Genomic DNA, 18284 nt, shown 5'->3' with positions numbered 1-18284 from the left:
CCCATTTACACATATGGATCTCAGGATACAGCCAAACAAATTAGTCTGGTAAGAAATGCGTTGACCCATAACACACCCGGGGGGGTGAATCCTTTACTTTTGTCCATGAAGTCATTGTCGCGCGGCTTACATGCACAATCACATTCTGAGGGTACGGTAATTTATTTCATTTTGGGAGTAGAGGTATCAGGACCAGACCCTAAGGCAATAATAAAAGTTAATTTGAATAAAGAAACTTATCAGGTGCAGGCCACCAGGGCTCCTGCTGTCCCTGAACCACTGGTCCCACAATTCAATTCAATTAAATTCAATTCAAAGATACTTTATTGATCCCCGAGGGGAAATTAGAAGGAGGGGTAATAAAAGTAGACTACTCCACACTTAACCACTGATCCAGCCCCTTTATATCCGGAAGATGCTTGGGGGTACAGTTGCATGTTACAACTAACTAAAGAAGCCACCCCAGCCAACTGTACCATGCTAGCTAGCATATTTCCACCCATTCCAAACAATACTAAGACAGGACCATTCACTCCCCAGAGGCTGAATGGGAGATATTCTTGTTTCAAGTTCACCTCAAACACCCCAAAGGTGAATGTAGGGCAAATTCCCTCGGACTGGTGTAAAGTCTGGGAAAGTGATAGGACTTTGGGCACGATCAGGATTATATTACTATTACTACTGCGGAGGATATAGACTTCTCACTAATATACCAAATAACACCATAGGAGTATGTGCAATGGTCAGGTTGCAGGCCCCGTTGATTTTAATTGGTCCTAATATTACCTCTGTGACATTTCAACAAGATAAGGCACTGGCACTCACTCGTAGGAGGAGAAGACATATTATGAAAAGAAGCGCTTCAACCACATTTGACCTGAGTCAGGGTTCCCCCACTTAAATAGATGCAATTGGAGTTCCGCGAGGAGTCCCAAGTGAGTATAAACTTGCGGACCAAATATCAGCTGGATTTGAAAACATCCCTATTATAGCTGCCTTGTTCCCAGTAATGCCTAACAAAAACATAGACCGCATTAATTATATTCATTATAATGTTTTGCATCTGGCCAATCTAACTCGAGACGCTGTAGAAGGTTTATCTGAACAATTGGCCCCAACTTCCCTCATGGCAGTACAAATAGGATGGCATTGGATATGTTGTTAGCTGAAAAAGGGGGCGTGTGTGCCATGTTTGGAGATATGTGTTGTACCTTTATTCCCAATAACACTGCACCGGATGGTTCAGTGTCAAAGGCTTTAGAGGGACTTAAGACCCTCTCCGCCACCATGCATGAACATTCTGGAATTGATAATCCCCTGGAGGAGTGGATGACAGGCATATTTGGACACCGGAAGGGTTTGATAATGTCTTTGATGATTTCTATTGCAGTATTTGTAGCTATAATGGTGACCTGTGGATGTTGTTGTGTACCATGTATTCGTTCTCTGATGGTGCGCCTCATTACCTCCACAATTGAGCTGAGGGATCCAAAGATAACGATGCCACTGTTGCAAATTGACCATAACCAGGATGAGGACTCAGAGTGTGAATTCATGACAGGAAGCATTCCTTATTTGGACATAAGGAACTGTTATGCTATACATAAGTGACATGATATATGTAATGTAAACACACCCTGGAGACTTAATAAAACGAGCTGGAAGCAGAGAGAGACCAGAGTTGGGCTCGCAGGTGTTTGGCTGGGGCCTATCTCTCACTCTGCGCAGAGGCGAACTAAAGCTGATTGTAATTTTGTGTTTATTTCACTCTTTTGAAACCTGTGCCCAAATCAACGGACCTGGGGAAGCAGAGACAGCTTTGACAGTACGCAGATCTAAATTAAACCAAGGAGCCTTCCTCCTATGAATAATTACCTTATTTTTGAAGGCAGCTGCATTGATTATGCACTACGCAATGATGAAGTAACGCTATCAACAAGAGAATCAATTTATGAAGGGGCAGAAACAAAATTACTGCCCTCCACTGTACTTTTCTGTGATAATGAGGAAATTAAAATGGAACAGATTCTTTAAAGGTTGTTACAGTGTTGTCTGATAATGATCTACTCTAATTAAATTTTCTTTCAGGTGTGGCGTACTCGGTTAAATTAAACTCAAAGGTTATTAAGAAATGGCCAGACAGGACAGGGTTATGAGAAAATATTGTTATTTATTTACACTCAATGCCATATGTCAGAACAAAGTCCAGAGAATGAAGACAAAGGTGGGTAGGTTTGTTAATGTTTTGAGCAAAACCAACTGAGTCTAAGATAGCATTAAATGCTATATTCAGGCTATCACTTTCAGTGTCAACATGAATGTTAAAATCCCCCACTATAATAAACTTATCTGTATTTAACACTAAATCAGATAAAAGGTCTGAAAACTGATCTAAAAATTGAGAGTAAAGACCTGGTGGACAGTAAAAACAACAAACAGAAGTGGTTTTAGTGGTTTGCAATTTGGATGAGGAAAACTAAGGATCAATAAATCGGACTGAATGATGGTTGCTACTCCTCCTCGCCCAGTATTTCGAGGAATGCGAAAATTTAAATAATTAGTAGGAGTTGGCTCATTCATAATAACATAATTGTCTTGCTGCAGCCAGGCTTCTGTGAGGCAAAATAAATTAATCTGATTGTCACAAATCAGGTCACTAACTAGCAAAGTCTTTGAAGAGAGAGATTTTATATTCAGTAAGCCACATTTAATTGCTTTATTTTTCTTTTTAGTCTGAGTTTTGTTTATTTTTATTAGATTTTCCTGATTTCCTCGTTTTAGATTATTTTTTAATCTATTCAATTTTTGCCGTGGGCGAGACACTGTCTTAATAGGGTAATGGGTGGGTAGCAGTACAGAAGCTGCAGAGAGGAGTGTTAAACTACAACCCTGCTTCTTGGTCTGAACCCTGGGTTGTCAGAGTTTTGGAGAACTAATAAATTCAGCCAGATTCCTAAAAAGAAAAGCTGCTCCATCCAAAGTGGGATGGATGCCGTCCCTCCGGATCAGACCAGGTTCCCCAAAATGTTCGCCAATTGTCAATGTAGCCCACGTCGTTTTCTGGACACTACCTAGACAGCCAGCGGTTAAATGACATCATGTGGCTAAACATGTCATCACTGGTCAGATCAGGGAGGGGAGCAGAGAAAATTACAGAGTTCGACATTGTTATGGCAAATTTACACACCGAAGCAACACTAACTTTAGTGACCTCCGATTGACGTAACCGGGTGTCATTACCACCAGCCTAAATAACAATCTTACTGTATTTATGCTTATCCTTAGCCAGCAGTTTCAGGTAGGATTTGATGTTGCCCGTTCTGGCCCTTGGTAGAGATTTGACTATGGTCGCTGATGTCTCTAGTGCCACGTTTCTGACTTTGGAGCTGCCGATTACCAGAGTTGTCTTCTCAGCAGGTGTGTCGCTGAGCGGGGAAAATCTGTTAGAAGCGCAGATGGGTTGGTGGTGGCCTGTGGGCTGGGATCTAGGACTACGCTTTCTACGTACTGTCACCCAGCCGCCCTGAGGCCCTGGCCTCGCCGGCTCTGTTGAAGAACTGGTACGGGGACCTACCCTGCGTGCTGGCTAAGGGGCCTCGGCCATCTGCTGGTTTTTCAACAGCGCGGAGCCGGGCCTCCAATTCCGACACCCTCGCCTCGAAAGCTACAAAAATGCTACATTTATTACACGTACCTTTATCACTAATGGAGGCAGAGGAGTAACTGTAACTTGTTGGAGCTAAAGCTGAGAAAGCGACCCCTTACCACTACTAGATAAAAAGTGTATAACACGGAGAGTCCCCAAACATTAAAAGTAGCAACAGAAAGTATGTGTTTTAACGTGATTTTGTATTAGAACAAGTAAGAGATATCACAGTAGAGAGAAATCAGAGAGCCTTCACACAACAAACAATCCACCAAGTGCTACAGTGAAAACAGGAAGTGATGAATACGCCTTACCGACCACAGCACAGCACACAGCCCTCACACTTGGCTGCGAAACGCCCCAGTGCATGGACCACGTCATCTGTAAAAAAGAAGAGATGAAATCCACTGGTCCCCAAACCAGACCCCCTCCGGCCCTTGGCTGCGCCTAGAAATCCTGTCCATAACAGGACTGGTGACAAAGGCCATCCCTGCCGGGGTCCAACATGCACCAAGAACAGGTCCGACTTAGTGCCGGCAATGCGGACCAAACTCCCGCTCCGCTTGTACAAAGACTGGATGGCCCCTAATAAAGGGCCCCCGATTCCATACTCCTGCAGAACCTCCCACAGGGCACCACGAGGGACACAGTCAAATGCCTTCTCCAGGTCCACAAAACACATGTGGACCGGTTGGGCAAAACCCCATGAATCCTCGAGCACCCTGCAGAGGGTATAGAGCTGTTCCAGTGTTCCACGGCCGTGACAAAAACCACACTGCTCCTCCTAAACGAGGTTCAACTATCGGCCAGACTCTCCTCTCCAATACCCTGGCGTAGGCTGTACCAGGGAGGCTTAGGAGTGTGATCCCCCTATAGTTGGAACACACCCTCCGGTCACCCTTCTTATGAAGGGGGACCACCACCCCAGTCTGCCAGTCCAGAGGCACTGTCCCCGGCCACCACGCAATGTTGAAGAGGCGTGTCAACCATGACAGCCCCACCACATCCAGAGACTTGAGGTACTCAGGGAAGCCCTGCCACCGTCGCGCTTTTTAACCACCTCTGTGGCTTCAGTCTGGGTGAAAGAGTCCAACCCCGTGTAACCCCATGTTCCCAGCCTCTGTTTCCACCAGGGAACGCGTGATAGCAGGATTGAGGAGATTCTCGAAGTACTTGTTCCACGACCGAAAATATCCCCAGTTGAGGTCAGCAGCTTCCCACCCCCACTGTAAACAGTGTTGGCGAAGCACTGCTCCCACCTCCTAAGTGCACCGGAGAGTTGGGCAGAATCGCTTCGTGGCCAACCGGTAGTCCTTCTCCATTGCCTCACCGAACTCCTCCCATGCCCGAGTTTTTGCCTCTGCCACAGCCTGGGTCTCGGCGCGCTTGGCCTCACGGTACCCGTCAGTCGCCTCAACCACAGCCGATAGGACTCCTTCTACAGCTTGACAGTGTCCCTTACTGCCGGTGTCCACCACGGGGTTCAGGGATTGGCGCCGCGACAGGCACTGCAGACCTTACGGTCGCAGCTATGGGCGGCAGTATCGAAAATAGATGCAGAAAACATGGTCCACTCGGACTCTGTCTCCAACATCCCCCGGAATCTGGTCCAAGATCTCCCGGAGATGGGAGTTGAATACATCCCTAGCCGAGGGCTCTGCCAGACGTTCCCAGCAGACCCTCGCTATGCTCTTGGGCCTGCCAAGTCTGTCCGGCTTTCTCCTCTTCCAGCGGATCCAGCTCACCACCAGGTTGTGATGAGTGGACAGCTCAGCCCATCTCTTCACCCAAGTGTCCAAAACATAAGCAGAAGGTCTGACGACATGAGAACAAAGTCAGTCATCGACCTCCTGCCTAGGGTGTCCTGGTGCTAAGTGCACTGATGAACACCCTTATGCTTGAAAATCGTGTTCATTATGGACAATCCGCAACTAGCACAGAACTCCAATAATGAAACAACACTCGGATTCAGATTGGGGAGGCCATCCCTCCCGATCATGCCTCTCCAGGTGTCACTGTCGTTTCTCACATGGGCGTTGAAGTCCCCTAGCAGAATAATGGAGCCCATAGGCCGAAACGACAGTCAGAGACCTGTCCCCAACCCGAAGGCGCAGGGTGCAATCTCTCATCCACTGGGGTAAATCCCAACACGAGAGGGGTGAGCTGGGGGGCAACAAGCAAACCCACCCCAGCCCTCCGCCTCTCCCTGTGGGCCACTCCAGAGTAGAAGAGAGTCCAGCCCCTCTTGAGGAGATGAGTTCCAGAGCCCATGCTGTGTGTGGAGGCGAGCCCAACTATTCTAGTCGATATCTCTCGACCTCCCGCACAAGCTGAGGCTCCTTCCCCCCCGGCGAGGTGACATTCCTCATCCCTAGAGCCAGCCTAAGCATCCGGAGATTGGGCTCCCGAGGTCTCCACCTTTGTCTGCCGCCCAATCCTCTTTGCACTGGCCCCTCATGGTTCCCCTGCAGGTGGTGGGCCAACTGGAGAATGGCCTTGTGTCCCTCATTCGGGCTTGGCTTGGTCCCACAAGGAGCAACCCAGCCACCAGGCACACTCTGACGAGTCCCAACCCCAGGCCTGGCTCCAGGGTGGGACCCCGGCTCCGCCGTACCGGGCGACGTCACGTGCCTCTATTTTATGGTCCTTATGAAGGGGTCTTGAACCGCTCTTTGTCTGATCCGTCATCTAGAGCCTGTTTGCCATGGGAGACCCAACCAGGGGCATTTATGCTCCAGACAACATAGCCTCTAGGATAATTCGAACACTCAAACCCCTCCACCACGTTAAGGTGGCGGTTCAAGGACGGGATGGAGATCTCTTAATAAATGTAATCTTGTTGTAATTACCCTATTCTTATGAAAGTATATACAAGCACATTCTTTACTAGGATTAAAATTTGCTTATGTTGACAATTTCACTCAAATAAAAACAAGGTCATAGATAAATGACGATAGTAGGAATTCACTGAATTAACTGAATTTCCTCATTTTCTGGAAGGCAGAATGTTCTGAAAAGTCTAACTAAACATGTATATCAGTAATGTTTTCCAGAGACACAATTATTAAACCTGGTTTGTAATTGTGTAGGAAGATAAATGGCTTTAAATAAATTGATAAACCTTAACAATATACATATGTTATACTGTCTCATAAGTGATATCACCAGCACAACGGGACAGTTGCAGATTTCTTTAAAATGTCAAAAAATTCTATGGGTTGTGTGGCCTATGTCCCACTTAAGCTGCAATGCGATTAAATCTACATTAAGTCCTACAAAATATGGTAACTGTAAATAACCATATGCTTATTTGGGAAAGCAAATTAGAAAGTGTTGCAATCTTTTTGTCTTTTTGTTTGAAGTCTTGAATGAGGTTATTGACTTCCTGTTGTGAGCTGCATGCTTTTATTCTGAACTCACAGTTCCGGTGTAACGTAATTGTACGTAAGGTAACATGTATTCACAAGTACGGTATAAGTTTCATATGGAGCAACGGTAAACATTGTTTTATACTGGCAGCCCTCCGAAGAGGGAAAAGGTATGTTGATTTAGGCACTTAACATTCTTTAGTAGTTGTTGAGATGTTTGTATAAAGTGAATATAGCAGGTAAAACAGAATAATGTAAACCTAGTTACACATATCTGTATGTGTTGCAGCTCTTACGGTGGTGATATGGTGATTATCAGAATGGAACAAGGTTTAAGGAAAGGAAAGGAATAAAATCTCATAAAACCATCAGTAAAGTCTCATCCTTGTTTGAGAGGGCATGCTACAATAACAATGACCTGATAGCATTGTTACTTACTCAGAATCTACAATATGCATATGTTCTGTCTGAGCTGATGAAGGGTCAGGCTAAATACTTGGGAGTTCCTGAAAGGACATAGAAGTTTATGACAAAGATTTAAAAAAAAATTGTGATGCCACATTGGAACAAAACTTACCCTTTCCTTTATTTAACCATTTTAGATCGTCCAATATATTTACAATTTAAGTAAAATGGGTGCATCATGAATGATACGCATACTCCATGGACTTGGCAGGACAAAATTCATAATCAATTTAATTTGCTTCCTCACATTTGGGCCAAAATAAATGTTTTTAGATAAACCAACATATGTGGTAAGACAGGAAACAGATCTAGGTGAACTGTAAGATACAGATAGGAGATATGATTGGAAAGAGTGACAGCTGGGGAAGATTTTGTTTTCATTAGTTTCTTTTTCATGTACTAAAAAGAAAAAAATTATATTTTGCGACAAATTTAAATGGGAATTTCATGAAAAAAATCTAAATATATATGCACATTAAGGAGAGCAACATTGTTAATCAATGTACACATAATTGTACACATAATTAATTTCAACATCTAACCATTTTGTTCTTACTCTTTCGATCAGACATGAAACAAGTTACTCCTGGTACCTCCATCTCTGCTGTACAACAAATGCTGCAAACTGGAAAATCTCTGGAATTGCTCTCAATAGATTCCATACAGTCTTGGCTAGTTGTTGTCCAGAGGGAACAATGTTGGTGTCCTCTCCTAATTAAAACAACATATAATAAATACCCTGACACAAACAAGTCATTGATAGCACATTTGCTGGAGTAGAGAGAAATTAATTGTGTCATTATAGTCAATTTTGTGCTTTAAATGAAAGTCTCATTTATGACACTCCAAAGGGACTATCTATATTGTGTAGGACCACACCAGAACTGTGTGTGTTGTTCATCGGCCAAGTAGTTATTAATTGCAGGAGGCCATGCATTGCTAATTAGATATAATTTTCCATGGGAGCTTATCAAAGTCTGCTCAGTAGCTCAGTCCCTGAGCTCAGGAATGAATACCATCATTACATTAGCAAGAAATGCTTGATTGCACCTGTGGTTTTGTCGCAGTTGTTTTGTCCTTTACAGAAGTGTATTCTCTGATAAGAAAAATGAAGATAGCCTGACTCTTGTAATTTGTATTAGGAACAAACGTTTCCTCCTTTATTTGTGTTTTATGAAGTTTAATGAAGTCCAAAAGCTTATTGGAATTACTGGAAAAAGTAGTAACGTTAAATTAACATTTATAAAGTAGCTATTTATCTCATTTGTAACTAAGTTTCTCTTGTTTTACATGTACTTTGTTGGCTACATTTATTGCCACCCCCTGGTAACGATGTGTGAAAATTTAATTTATCTTTCATTTTATCTTTACACAATTTATTTTTTGAAAAAAAATATTTGAGTGCTTTTATTCAGTGGGATTAGCATTTACGTCATGGGACAGAATTGATCACAAAAGAAGGGTTGAATAATTTCTGTTCTTTAGTTTTTGTCATTTTCAGTGTTCTTTATTGGTAGATGTGGCCTTATTAGTTCATTCTTTTGTGCTTGGTTTCTAGTTTATTCTTGTGTGCTGTTCTTTGTAAATTTGTATTACTTCTGTTACATCTCTGTTTACCTTTTCCCTTTGACTGTATATCTCTTTGTTTGCCAGCTCAGGACCCTGTTAATCAGCCTTTATCTCATTCAGCTACTCTGCTTTTCTTCTGCCCTAGCTGCCTCACATTGCCTCTGATTAGCTCCTCTGGTTGTATAGTCATCTTCCTCCACTGTCTCAGTATATATGTGCACTAGTTATCATTGTTCTTCACTGGATCCTTCCATTGTTACGCTTATTTTTCCTTGTCATTCTCCCCAGTCTTCTGTCCGTGTTCCAAAAGTTGTTTATCTTGTGCCTGCCTGTAAGTTTTTGTATTTTTTCATCAATAAATCGTTTCACTCATCATGCTGCTTTCCTGGTCGTGTCTGCATTTTAGTCAAGTTAGAGCTTCACAAAACATAACACCTCTATATTTTTCTTTAAGGTGTCCTAGCAGTTCAAGCACAGCATCACAGATCCTCCCTCATTTTAAGATTATTTTCCTCATATTTATCATGTTTAATGCAAAGCCCATTTTGAGTATTTGTTGCCCAAAAGCTTAATCTCAGTACAGTCTGATTAAAGCACATGGTTCCAGATAAAGTGCCAGCAGAGTTTAGCAAAACCTAAATATCTTAATTTATATTGGAAGGGCATAAAGTGTTTATTTTTTTCTGGTATGGCTCCAAAACAGCCACTTGGCATTAAAATACTGTCTGATGGTTGACATACACCTAGATGCAATTTCTTAGAGTGAGCACTGGAGATTTTGTTTACCCTTTTTACCTCCCTTACCATTACCTTAACCAGGAGAACCAATAAATAGTGTTGACTCTCTATATGTACCTATATTTGTGTTAACTTACCAACCTATCCTTACTGCTTGCTACTTAAGAAGCAGCCAGCAAAGTATAGCAGTGCATCACTGTTACTAATATTAGGTGAGTGAAGATTTATCAGTTTGTTGTACTGCTTTTGAATAGCTCATGTAAATAAAATAAATAAAAAAACTGTCAAACAAACTCATAGACATTGGCCAATTTCAAATTGCAATTTTATATAATATACAGGTCCTTCTCAAAATATTAGCATATTGTGATAAAGTTCATTATTTTCCATAATGTCATGATGAAAATTTAACATTCATATATTTTAGATTCATTGCACACTAACTGAAATATTTCAGGTCTTTTATTGTCTTAATACGGATGATTTTGGCATACAGCTCATGAAAACCCAAAATTCCTATCTCACAAAATTAGCATATTTCATCCGACCGATAAAAGAAAAGTGTTTTTAATACAAAAAACGTCAACCTTCAAATAATCATGTATAGTTATGCACTCAATACTTGGTCGGGAATCCTTTTGCAGAAGTGACTGCTTCCATGCGGCGTGGCATGGAGGCAATCAGCCTGTGGCACTGCTGAGATCTTATGGGCAATCAGCCTGTGGCACTGCTGAGGTCTTATGGAGGCCCAGGATGCTTCGATAGCGGCCTTTAGCTCATCCAGAGTGTTGGGTCTTGAGTCTCTCAACGTTCTCTTCACAATATCCCACAGATTTTCTATGGGGTTCAGGTCAGGAGAGTTGGCAGGCCAATTGAGCACAGTGATACCATGGTCAGTAAACCATTACCAGTGGTTTTGGCACTGTGAGCAGGTGCCAGGTCATGCTGAAAAATGAAATCTTCATCTCCATAAAGCTTTTCAGCATGAAGTGCTCCAAAATCTCCTGATAGCTAGCTGCATTGACCCTGCCCTTGATAAAACACAGTGGACCAACACCAGCAGCTGACACGGCACACCAGACCATCACTGACTGTGGATACTTGACACTGGACTTCTGGCATTTTGGCATTTCCTTCTCCCCAGTCTTCCTCCAGACTCTGGCACCTTGATTTCCGAATGACATGCAGAATTTGCTTTCATCCGAAAAAAAGTACGTTGGACCACTGAGCAACAGTCCAGTGCTGCTTCTCTGTAGCCCAGGTCAGGCGCTTCTGCCGCTGTTTCTGGTTCAAAAGTGGCTTGACCTGGGGAATGCAGCACCTGTAGCCCATTTCCTGCACACGCCTGTGCACGGTGGCTCTGGATGTTTCTACTCCAGACTCAGTCCACTGCTTCCGCAGGTCCCCCAAGGTCTGGAATCGGCCCTTCTCCACAATCTTCCTCAGGGTCCAGTCACCTGTTCTCGTTGTGCAGCGTTTTCTGCCACACTTTTTCCTTCCCACAGACTTCCCACTGAGGTGCCTTGATACAGCACTCTGGGAACAGCCTATTCGTTCAGAAATTTCTTTCTGTGTCTTACCCTCTTGCTTGAGGGTGTCAATAGTGGCCTTCTGGACAGCAATCAGGTCGGCAGTCTTACCCATGATTGGGGTTTTGAGTGATGAACCAGGCTGGGAGTTTTAAAGGCTTCAGGAATCTTTTGCAGGTGTTTAGAGTTAACTCGTTGATTCAGATGATTAGGTTCATAGCTTGTTTAGAGACCCTTTTAATGATATGCTAATTTTGTGAGATAGGAATTTTGGGTTTTCATGAGCTGTATGCCAAAATCATCCGTATTAAGACAATAAAAGACCTGAAATATTTCAGTTAGTGTGCAATGAATCTAAAATATATGAATGTTAAATTTCCATCATTACATTATGGAAAATAATGAACTTTATCACAATATGCTAACATTTTGAGAAGGACCTGTATTATTTCAGCCTTCATCATAAGAGTGATCATGACGGGTTATATCAAGCAATGCTTAATGTGTCATGCAATTGTATTTCATTTTAGTACATTATATTTTAGTAGGAATTAGACTTTGATATTAACCAAAAAGGAGACTTGATCTGATAACATAATAACAGCGTTTTCAATGGTCAAACTCTGTAACAAATTGGAAAGCTGAGCTTACATTCCTGAGCTGTCCCTGCCTGTGGCAACACACTGTTAACAGCCAGGTTAGCTCTGGACATATACATTAAAACGCAACCTTGCTTAAGGGTAATCAATACGTTCAGGTAAGTGTTCTTAGTATTCAGGTTTTTAGTGGATATTAGCTGAGCAAAGTAAAGGACATGTGAGCCCTTTTAGTCAGGTTAATCAATGTTTGTACTTTTTCCCCTTCAACCATCATTATCCCTTAAGGAAATGTCACTCTTCTGTCTCCTATAGCCAAACTTTCTGGTTAATATAATCGTTACATTTGGTCATTAAATTAGTGTTTCTGATATGCTTGCATTGAAGCTGTAAACCACTAAGAATGTCTATTTCATAATTGTAAGGGCATATCTCGTCATCTTTTACAATGTTTCCTTTTCACTTATGTTTGTTAGCTCACAATAGGAAATTTTATGAAGTCAAAAATAATGTAAATAACTGAGAAAGATAACAAGCAAGCCAACCATGCATTCGAAAGTTGCATAAGAATGAACATGCAAAATTCTAACTTGGACAACTCAAGACATTTAGAAATCTCAAATTTAGGAGAAAGTAGTGATAGGAAAATATCCAGCTTGTGGAAAAAAATGTAAGAAGTTCAATGGTTGTGAATAACATATTGGCAGTAAATGGGGACAGATAAACGTGAGAACGTCTGCGACATCAATGAAATGCTGCAAGAGTTTCCCCTAAGCAGCCTTTCAACAGTTAAAAAGGCACTTCATGGTCATGCAACATAGGTAACGGATGGAAGTGAGGTCAAAGTGCTGAAGTACAATCTGTTTTTAACATGGCTCAGACAATGAGAAACAAACAAGTCACTGCTGCAGCAAGTTAGTATGGGTTATCATGCAGGGAAAAAGCTTTTAGAGAGTGGTTATTGATTTAATAACATCAACAGTCATTTTATACTGTGACCAAATACACGAAAAGTAATATATATATATATATATATATATATATATATATATATATATATATATATATATATATATATATATATATATATATATATATATATATATGTAAACACAGCAAAACCTCACATTTTTATTCCAGAGAAAATGTCAAGCTTACAAATTTTATTTGCAACAGAGCTCTCTGTTGTACTTGTGGCATGAATTATTGGACTTGTGTGCCTAGGCCTCCACTTTGGGTTGTTCCTTTCTTTGAAGCTGAAATTCAAATTGTTTCATAATCCCACAGTAAACTGCTTTGAACCAAGAGATGGGTAATTTACAAATTAACAGTTCTTTAAAAAGTGTTATAGTCAGAAATTAAATACATGTTAAGCATTTTGCTATACTTTTTTTTGCTAGGCTGCTGGTGAGAGTTGTTGTGCAGATAGTGGAACCTTGGATTAAGCCGGAACAATAACCCAATTAACATAAGCAATCATTTTCCATTTACCAATGCAATGATTTCTACCAACTCATATGAAATCTCCAAATCTGGTCTTCTGTTTGAGATTTTCGGAGGCATTTGCTGCTGCTGACACTCCTGCTGATTGGAGAAGAATGAGTGAGAGCAGTGAGTGTGAACCAAAACTTTGATAAAAACAATTAAACAATGATAGAGAAAAGTGTGAAAAACATCTCTCTAATGTCAAGACAGTGAAGTTTGCTTTGGGTGAGGGAAAAGTCTTTTTCCCTGTCTTGTTTTGGTAAAAATACTCAAATGAGAGAAGAAACACACATACACAAAAATTACAAAATAGCTCTGCTATTTCTAACAGATTAGGGTTAACTCGCTCCATTTTGAACTTGAACTACAGTATCAGACATTAATGAAATGTGGCTCATCCTTTCTTTCCTGAGACACATTCTGCTCTATGCTAATTTTATGGAGCCACCCATGCATGAAGAATGCCTCTTGATGAAGTACAAGGCAGAAATGCTCAAAAAACATGGAACCTCATTCAAGGACTAGTATTCTAGTATTCATATTTACCTCAAATGAGAGTATGATTGGACACAACTGGATTTTACTTTTTATATCAAACACAGAGCAGAAACATTATTGCAATAAGAAATTCAAATATATTTGATATAAATTGCTTTTACAAAGAAAAATGAAAATATTGCATGTGCAATAAGTGGGCGTGTTGCTTGTGATTTCCAAAGATTACGCGTGGATAACAGATGCAAAAGAGGTGTAGACCGCCCTATTTAAATGAAGAAATTCTGTGTGCTACTGACTGGCTGCTACTGCCCCCAGCAGAACAAGATGAAAAGCGAACAAAACATGCAAGGGTTGTTGTGCTGCATCATTATAAATGTTCCAGTTGCTGATTTTTTTCCTTTGTCACTATTCACAGTAGCAGATTTGTCAACTCAGGCTCTGCCCTGGCAGGATTATTTCTCCATTTGTGTGGGGCGCTTGTGAATGCATAATTGAGCATGCTTGTTAACCGTGTTAGTTTATGTATCTTGCAACAAATTGGCCAATCAATAATATAATAGACAAACATGTACTCGTACTCGTCGTCTTCCGCTTATCCGGGACCGGGTCGCGGGGGCAGCAGACTCAACAGAGACGCCGAGACGTCCCTCTCTCCAGACACCTCCTCCAGTTCCTCCAGGGGGAGCCCAAGGTGTTCCCAGGCCAGCCGAGAGACATAGTCCCTCCAGCGTGTCCTGGGCCGTCCCCTGGGCCTCCTCCCGGTGGGACGTGCACGTCATCTGCAAAAAGAAGAGACGAAATCCACTGGTCCCCAAACCCGACCCCCTCCGGCCCTTGGCTGCGTCTAGAAATCCTGTCCATAAAAGTTATGAACAGGACCGGTGACAAAGGGCAGCCCTGCCGGAGTCCAACATGCACTGGGAACAGGTCCGACTTAATGCCGGCAATGCGGACCAAACTCCTGCTCCGCTCGTACAGGGACCGGATGGCCCCTAGTAAAGGGCCCCCGATTCCATACTCCTGGAGCACCCCCCACAGGGCATCACGAGGGACACACAAACATGTCCGTCAATTAATTTATCAGAGGTTTACCTCCCTTGATCTTTTAATTCTTTTTGGAGACTCTGTTTTTTTTTTTTTTTTTTTAAAGAGTATGTGTTTGAAGAGTTTGGAGTTAATCATAAACAGCCACAATATTCAAGCCTAGGTAATATTGGCAACATAAAAATAGTTGTAGGAGTTTGCAATCTGTATAATATAGCTTTGTTAATTTTAAGACATAATGTCACATCACTGTCCTGCAAAGAATTTAAACTTGTCATATTGGCCAGAACCAGAAGACTCACCTGCACAAGGACAGAGGTGGGGTAAGATTTAACAAGTTTATTATGAAAGAGGTATGGTTCCAGGATCTGGCAGGAGTCTGGTCTCGGCTGGCGAAACTCTAAGGATTAAACAATGATGAGTAACGGAGCAGGGTGAATGTGAATATATGAAGAAAACTGAATTTTTTACTTGGAGAAGATGGTGTTTGATCCAGGACGCAGAGAGCAAGCCACGGATTCTGAGGTTGACAGGTTGGTGTGCTGTGTGAGCCGGATCTTCCAGAAGGTAAGTGTGGTTGGACGGTGAACATGCAAAGCGTAGATTTCAAGCAGGGGTTCTCTAGATATGGACAATTTCCTTCTTCTGGCAGATCCAGGGAAACAGCAAGAGTCATCCAGCTGAGTTAAACGCACTTAAGTGTCGACCAACCTGATCGGAGGCAGAACAAAAACTGAAAAACCAGGACTGGGTTTCTCAGAACGGTGTCCACTCTGTGAGAGCAAACAATCTGACACCTCTGCCATGGTCTCAGCAGCTTAAGAAGTCTTCCCTGATTTCTCCTGATCATCTGCAGCTGTGTTGTAACACCTGCCCATCACACCACTGTGGAGGAAGCAGGAACAACACTCCACACAAACACAACCAACCTGTGCTCAGATGCGTGGCCTGGCAAAATATTTATATGTAAAAAAAAAAAAAAAAATCCAATGATTTTACTGAATTTGTTTGTTCGTTGGCCAATATTTTAATGATATTCAACATGGTTGATTGTTTAAAATTTTCACTGTATAAACCAACCCATGGCATATATTCACATTTAAACAATATAATCAAAATGATTTATCTCTAATTGTTCTGCAATGACACATTACTGTCAATAATGCAGTGTTTTGTTCTGTGACAAGGTTAAAGCATACACTCTTTTTTTACCACATGGAAAAGCTGCATTAAAATGGTGATTTTTCACGTGCTTAGCAGAGACTTTAGCATGAAGGATATAAAATATAATATAATCTGATTATAATGACTTTATTTCTTTAGCATTAATTATATTATCAACATCACTTCCTTTACATAGGTCCTTTACATGATGTGCAATTACAGTTAACAGGCTGTGTGCACTTGATCAGAAATGTGCACATTTCACCATGATCAGGTTTGTGCGCGATAGCAGCAGATCTCACTGACACTGATGGTGCGCTGGAATGATCCAGAATCAAGAAAAAAGGACTGCAAGGTATTTTATCAAAGGAGATTATTCATGGTTTTTGTTTGCTATTGGCTCGAAATCAGACCTTAGATAACCCTACATAGAATCATCTATTCTTCTCGCAAGTCAGTAGTCTAAAATCTTGTTCTATCTAAATGCAGAAAAAATGCATTTTGAGTGTGATAACTGTTATATCTCAGTAATTTTACAAATGAAGATGTTTTATCAGTCCTCGTGTGTCCAGAAACTGTGGAAAGACCAAGAATACATCTGCTGCTTTCTTTTCATCATTGACCACTGAATGACAATAATGGAAGGCAGCCTTCATCTTCTCTCGAAAAGTGTCATCATCAGCTGAGTGTTTCAAAACAGCAACAGCTGCTTCCACTTCCTCATCAGTCAGCACTTTTTCAAAGTGCAAGGCCTGGATTGATCATGGCCTGGCCCACTACCTTAAAAAGGAAAATCAAAAAATATGTTGACTCATGGCCACACATTTTAAATTACATCAAAATCGCATTGAGACTAATGTGAACTTTTGGGAGATTTGCTAACCTAAAGCACCTCTTTCCTCTGCAGTTTTTCTTTGAATGGTTCTTAAATGGCATGCACGGTATCCTGAAACGCTCTCTGGAGGCTAGTAACGCTCATATGTAATTAAATACCAGCAGATTGACTATTCCACACATATTTCTGAAGAAAATTATATATGCTTAATGCTGCAAGGACCGTTTTTCTTACATATCGAGGTTTTGAAAATGGCTCCTCCAGATATGGAAAAAGTGCAATGATCCCCTGAGCATACATCACTCTAGCACTTTTGGGGAGGGGATTTCCTGAAGAATGATCAAACAATGAGTCACTAAGCTGGGGATGGAAAGCATGATTTAAAACAATTAAACACTAAACATGTTTCTTTATTGCTTATGTGTATGATTCTTATTCATTTTCTGTCATCGCAGCATTAAGGATGTTGATCATCTGTCTTCTGGTTTCATCTGTCAGACATTTAGTTCTTGTATATTCCTGCAGAATACCCTGACCACCAGGCTTTACTATCAAGATTTCTTCAGTCAATCATTTTCTACCGCTTATTCCATAGTGGGTCGCGGGGGAGCTGGTGCCTATCTCCAGCAGTCTATGGGCAAAAGGCAGGGTACACCCTGGACAGGTCACCAATCCATCACAGGGCAACACATAAACAACCACACACACATTCATACACCTAAGGGCAATTTAGAGTGACCAATTAACCTAACAGGCATGTCTTTGGACTGTGGGAGGAAGCCAGAGTACCCAGTGAGAACCCATGCATGCACGGGGAGAACATGCAAACTCCATGCAGAAAGACCCCTGGCTGGGAATTGAACCTAGGACCTTCTTGCTGCAAGGCAACAGTGCTACCAACTGCCCAAAGCTTACAGCACCTGGTATTCCCAGGCGGTCTCCCATCCAAGTACTAACCAGGCCCGACCCTGCTTAGCTTGCGAGATCAGATGAGATAGGGCGTGTTCAGGGTGGTATGGCCGTAAGCCAAGATTTCTTCAATCAAGTTAATTTAAAAGGCAATGTTAGAAATTTTCAAGCCACATTTAAGGGTGGAAAAGTATATAAACAATCCAAAATTACATGTAATGATTTCCACATCACATTTTCCAACAGTTTTTACTTCCCACCGCTTGTACCTCATAATTTACGTGGCATGTCCTTTCGTTGACTTCCCTCAGCAGTGGCTTCGTCTTCTGATGGATCACACATCACTTGTACAGAAACATTTAACAAAGACTTGTTTTAGAGAACCTTGATGCTGCCATGCAAGCTTTTATATTAAATATTAAAACATCTGTGTCAGTG

At 41.7% G+C, this 18284-nt stretch overlaps 1 non-coding gene across 1 annotated transcript; it reads right to left on the bottom strand.

Annotated features, from left to right (window-relative positions):
* Nucleotides 1–17845: 17845 nt before the first annotated feature.
* On the bottom strand, nt 17846–17964 carry LOC124873167. The gene has a single exon (XR_007039461.1). It is a non-coding gene; the product is annotated as a 5S ribosomal RNA (ribosomal RNA).
* Nucleotides 17965–18284: the final 320 nt, after the last annotated feature.

This window comes from Girardinichthys multiradiatus, chromosome 8, assembly GCF_021462225.1.
Source record: "Girardinichthys multiradiatus isolate DD_20200921_A chromosome 8, DD_fGirMul_XY1, whole genome shotgun sequence".
Classification (NCBI taxonomy): Eukaryota; Metazoa; Chordata; class Actinopteri; order Cyprinodontiformes; family Goodeidae; genus Girardinichthys; species Girardinichthys multiradiatus.
This window is presented reverse-complemented; position numbering and strand designations above follow the sequence as displayed.